Here is a 4,767-nt window from a genome sequence, read left to right as displayed (position 1 = left end):
GAAGAGTAGTGTAGGGGTGTTATCCCAAAGTTCAGTCTGCTAGTAATTTTAATAGTTTTAGTCTACTGTGAGCATTCTGTTTGATGATTAGTAGGTAAGGTTTCCCCCTTAGTTGCTGGTTGATCGTTAGTCCAAGATATTTTAGCTCGTTAGTTAACTTGATAGGACGGTCCTAAATGGTACGGTAGAAGTCATGGAAGGAGAAGGTGTGGGTGTTTCATTCTGTAATGAGCGTCTGGGTTTTCGAGGGGTCGATCTTGAGGAGCCCTTGGTTACGACAGGAGATAAGCTGATTGAGGTGGATTTACGACAGATCTTTGGGATATCTGGATTGTTGGGTAGAGGGCGAGGAAAGCAGTGTCATCGGCATACTGAAGGAGGTGAACTGGTGGGGTTTGTTTGGTTTGGGCCTGTCATCAGTGTAGAGGACATAAAGGAGAGGAGAGAAGCCTGGGTCTTGGGAAACTCCTGTAGTGGCATGGAACGTATGGGAATGTGTACTGTTAACAGTGACAGAGGACGGGCGATTATATAGGAAGGATGGAATGAGATGAACTAGAAGTCTGTAGGTATGGAGTCTGAAAAGGAGACTGGAATGCCACACTCAGTAGTAGGCTTTTTGCAGGTCAAGAGACACGAAAATAGCAGATTTACAGAAGCTGAGTTAGTGAGATAGGAGATGGGTGATTTATAGGAGTACCTCATCAGAGAAGAAATTAGGATGGTAGCCACACTGGTTAGTTAGAAGAAGGTAGTATTGGTTCAGGTGCTGATGGATGCGTTGGGAGACGATGTATTCAAAGATCTTGCTGAATGCTGAGGTAAAGCAGATGTGGCGATATTACAAGGCATCATTGTGTGGTTTGTATGGTTTAAGGAAAAATATGATTGTAGAGGTTTTCCAGTGTGCAGGACGGTGACCTGTGGAAATGTTACTGGTATAGAAATTGTTCTGTTTAGTACTGATTACAAGTTAATGGCTCACGTATTTATAACCGGATTATACCTACGTTGGAGTGAAATATGTTGTTACTTCGATGAGTGTAGGTATGCGTTGAATAGTCTGGTTCTCGACACTGTAAGAGTAACACTTCCACGATTTTGTATTCTTGATGCTGAAGTTATCTTGGTTACGATCTGTGAACCTCTAGTTTTGATTTCACACTAGTCACTACATGCCTTCCGCATGGAACACGCCAATCTCACCACCGACTACTAGTGTTAGCCACTTATGATCGCTATCCACAAGTATGGTGAGTTACTTGCAAAATGTTGTCTTAGACATCCTACACATCATAATAACGAAGCACGAACCGTTTCTCCACCAGCTTAACACGTGTTACTGTTACATCACTTTTAGAATGACTAGGTTTCCTTGTAGATTTAATGTCAGCTTACTTGACAATACTTGAACTGTTCACCCACGTGTAGAGATTGATCTGTTTAATATTGAAACTTCCTGGCAGATTAAAACTGTGTGCCCGACCGAGACTCGAACTTGGGACCTTTGCCTTTCGCGGGCAAGTGCTCTACCAACTGAGCTACCGAAGCACGACTCACGGCCGGTACTCACAGCTTTACTTCTGCCAGTATCCGTCTCCTACCTTCCAAACTTTACAGAAGCTCTTCTGCGAAACATGCAGAACTAGCACTCCTGAAAGAAAGGATACTGTGGAGACATGGCTTAGCCACAGCCTGGGGGATGTTTCCAGACTGAGATTTTCACTCTGCAGCGGAGTGTGCGCTGATATGAAACTTCCTGGCAGATTAAAACTGTGTGCCCGACCGAGACTCGAACTCGGGACCTTTGCCTTTCGCGGGCAAGTGCTCTACCAACTGAGCTACCGAAGCACGACTCACGGACGGTACTCACAGCTTTACTTCTGCCAGTATCCGTCTCCTACCTTCCAAACTTTACAGAAGCTCTTCTGCGAAACATGCAGAACTAGCACTCCTGAAAGAAAGGATACTGTGGAGACATGGCTTAGCCACAGCCTGGGGGATGTTTCCAGAATGAGATTTTCACTCTGCAGCGGAGTGTACGCTGATATGAAACTTCCTGGCAGATTAAAAATGTGTGCCCGACCGAGACTCGAACTCAGGACCTTTGCTTTTCGCAGGCAAGTGCTCTACCAACTGAGCTACCGAAGCACGACTCACGGACGGTACTCACAGCTTTACTTCTGCCAGTATCCGTCTCCTACCTTCCAAACTTTACAGAAGCTCTTCTGCGAAACATGCAGAACTAGCACTCCTGAAAGAAAGGATACTGTGGAGACATGGCTTAGCCACAGCCTGGGGGATGTTTCCAGACTGAGATTTTCACTCTGCAGCGGAGTGTGCGCTGATATGAAACTTCCTGGCAGATTAAAACTGTGTGCCCGACCGAGACTCGAACTCGGGACCTTTGCCTTTCGCGGGCAAGTGCTCTACCAACTGAGCTACCGAAGCACGACTCACGGACGGTACTCACAGCTTTACTTCTGCCAGTATCCGTCTCCTACCTTCCAAACTTTACAGAAGCTCTTCTGCGAAACATGCAGAACTAGCACTCCTGAAAGAAAGGATACTGTGGAGACATGGCTTAGCCACAGCCTGGGGGATGTTTCCAGAATGAGATTTTCACTCTGCAGCGGAGTGTACGCTGATATGAAACTTCCTGGCAGATTAAAAATGTGTGCCCGACCGAGACTCGAACTCAGGACCTTTGCTTTTCGCAGGCAAGTGCTCTACCAACTGAGCTACCGAAGCACGACTCACGGACGGTACTCACAGCTTTACTTCTGCCAGTATCCGTCTCCTACCTTCCAAACTTTACAGAAGCTCTTCTGCGAAACATGCAGAACTAACACTCCTGAAAGAAAGGATACTGTGGAGACATGGCTTAGCCACAGCCTGGGGGATGTTTCCAGAATGAGATTTTCACTCTGCAGCGGAGTGTGCGCTGATATGAAACTTCCTGGCAGATTAAAACTGTGTGCCCGACCGAGACTCGAACTCGGGACCTTTGCCTTTCCTGGGCAAGTGCTCTACCAACTGAGCTACCGAAGCACGACTCACGGCCGGTACTCACAGCTTTACTTCTGCCAGTATCCGTCTCCTACCTTCCAAACTTTACAGAAGCTCTTCTGCGAAACATGCAGAACTAGCACTCCTGAAAGAAAGGATACTGTGGAGACATGGCTTAGCCACAGCCTGGGGGATGTTTCCAGAATGAGATTTTCACTCTGCAGCGGAGTGTGCGCTGATATGAAACTTCCTGGCAGATTAAAAATGTGTGCCCGACCGAGACTCGAACTCGGGACCTTTGCCTTTCGCAGGCAAGTGCTCTACCAACTGATCTACCGAAGCACGACTCACGCTTGGTACTCACAGCTTTACTTCTGCTAGTATCCGTCTCCTACCTTCCAAACTTTACAGAAGCTCTTCTGCGAAACATGCAGAACTAGCACTCCTGAAAGAAAGGATACTGTGGAGACATGGCTTAGCCACAGCCTGGGGGATGTTTCCAGAATGAGATTTTCACTCTGCAGCGGAGTGTGCGCTGATATGAAACTTCCTGGCAGATTAAAACTGTGTGCCCGACCGAGACTCGAACTCGGGACCTTTGCCTTTCGCGGGCAAGTACACAGTCCCGCGCAGATTCTAAGTCCCGTCCAACGTCATGACGTCATCGCTGCCTATATAAGCGAGCGATCAGCGCAAAGCGTCTTATTCGCGCTGCTGCTGCTGCACAGGCAACTGCATTGAACGCCGCCAACATGCCACGAAGGAGATATATTCGTCGTAAGCGGCCTACAGTGTATAAAGTGGTAGAGCACTTGCCCGCGAAAGGCAAAGGTCCCGAGTTCGAGTCTCGGTCGGGCACACAGTTTTAATCTGCCAGGAAGTTTCATATCAGCGCACACTCCGCTGCAGAGTGAAAATCTCATTCTGGAAACATCCCCCAGGCTGTGGCTAAGCCATGTCTCCACAGTATCCTTTCTTTCAGGAGTGCTAGTTCTGCATGTTTCGCAGAAGAGCTTCTGTAAAGTTTGGAAGGTAGGAGACGGATACTGGCAGAAGTAAAGCTGTGAGTACCGGGCGTGAGTCGTGCTTCGGTAGCTCAGTTGGTAGAGCACTTGCCCGCGAAAGGCAAAGGTCCCGAGTTCGAGTCTCGGTCGGGCACACAGTTTTAATCTGTCAGGAAGTTTCATATCAGCGCACACTCCGCTGCAGAGTGAAAATCTCATTCTGGAAACATCCCCCAGGCTGTGGCTAAGCCATGTCTCCACAGTATCCTTTCTTTCAGGAGTGCTAGTTCTGCATGTTTCGCAGAAGAGCTTCTGTAAAATTTGGAAGGTAGGAGACGGATACTGGCAGAAGTAAAGCTGTGAGTACCCGGCGTGAGTCGTGCTTCGGTAGCTCAGTTGGTAGAGCACTTGCCCGCGAAAGGCAAAGGTCCCGAGTTCGAGTCTCGGTCGGGCACACTGTTTTAATCTGCCAGGAAGTTTCATATCAGCGCACACTCCGCTGCAGAGTGAAAATCTCATTCTGTTTAATATTGATTATAAGATAGTAGTTCAAGTGTTTATATCCGCTTATACCTACTATAGAGTTCAATATGTTGTCACTTTGAAAAGTAACTTGCCCTCCTTGGACAGATTTTATACTTCATAACGTACCAACTTCCTTTATTACATTCAGTTTATCTTAATCAGTAAACTTGGTCTTATAGTCAAAGTAATTGTGCTCCCAACTTTCATGCTCGTTTCTCGTAAATCAGTG

At 47.3% G+C, this 4,767-nt stretch overlaps 7 non-coding genes across 7 annotated transcripts; 2 read left to right on the top strand and 5 right to left on the bottom strand.

Moving 5' to 3' along the window:
- Positions 1–1,777: 1,777 nt before the first annotated feature.
- On the bottom strand, positions 1,778–1,852 carry Trnas-cga (transfer RNA serine (anticodon CGA)). Its single transcript has one exon. It is a non-coding gene; the product is annotated as a tRNA-Ser (tRNA).
- Positions 1,853–2,077: 225 nt separating this feature from the next.
- Positions 2,078–2,152, bottom strand: Trnar-gcg (transfer RNA arginine (anticodon GCG)). The gene has a single exon. It is a non-coding gene; the product is annotated as a tRNA-Arg (tRNA).
- A 225-nt stretch (positions 2,153–2,377) lies between these two features.
- On the bottom strand, positions 2,378–2,452 carry Trnas-cga (transfer RNA serine (anticodon CGA)). Its single transcript has one exon. It is a non-coding gene; the product is annotated as a tRNA-Ser (tRNA).
- A 225-nt stretch (positions 2,453–2,677) lies between these two features.
- Trnar-gcg (transfer RNA arginine (anticodon GCG)) lies at positions 2,678–2,752 on the bottom strand. Its single transcript has one exon. It is a non-coding gene; the product is annotated as a tRNA-Arg (tRNA).
- A 225-nt stretch (positions 2,753–2,977) lies between these two features.
- On the bottom strand, positions 2,978–3,052 carry Trnas-gga (transfer RNA serine (anticodon GGA)). Its single transcript has one exon. It is a non-coding gene; the product is annotated as a tRNA-Ser (tRNA).
- A 1,041-nt stretch (positions 3,053–4,093) lies between these two features.
- Positions 4,094–4,168, top strand: Trnas-cga (transfer RNA serine (anticodon CGA)). The gene has a single exon. It is a non-coding gene; the product is annotated as a tRNA-Ser (tRNA).
- A 225-nt stretch (positions 4,169–4,393) lies between these two features.
- On the top strand, positions 4,394–4,468 carry Trnas-cga (transfer RNA serine (anticodon CGA)). The gene has a single exon. It is a non-coding gene; the product is annotated as a tRNA-Ser (tRNA).
- Positions 4,469–4,767: the final 299 nt, after the last annotated feature.

Source organism: Schistocerca gregaria, chromosome 4, assembly GCF_023897955.1.
Source record: "Schistocerca gregaria isolate iqSchGreg1 chromosome 4, iqSchGreg1.2, whole genome shotgun sequence".
Lineage (NCBI taxonomy): Eukaryota > Metazoa > Arthropoda > Insecta > Orthoptera > Acrididae > Schistocerca > Schistocerca gregaria.
The sequence above is the reverse complement of the archived record's forward strand: the minus strand, read 5'-3'. Positions and strand labels throughout refer to the sequence as shown.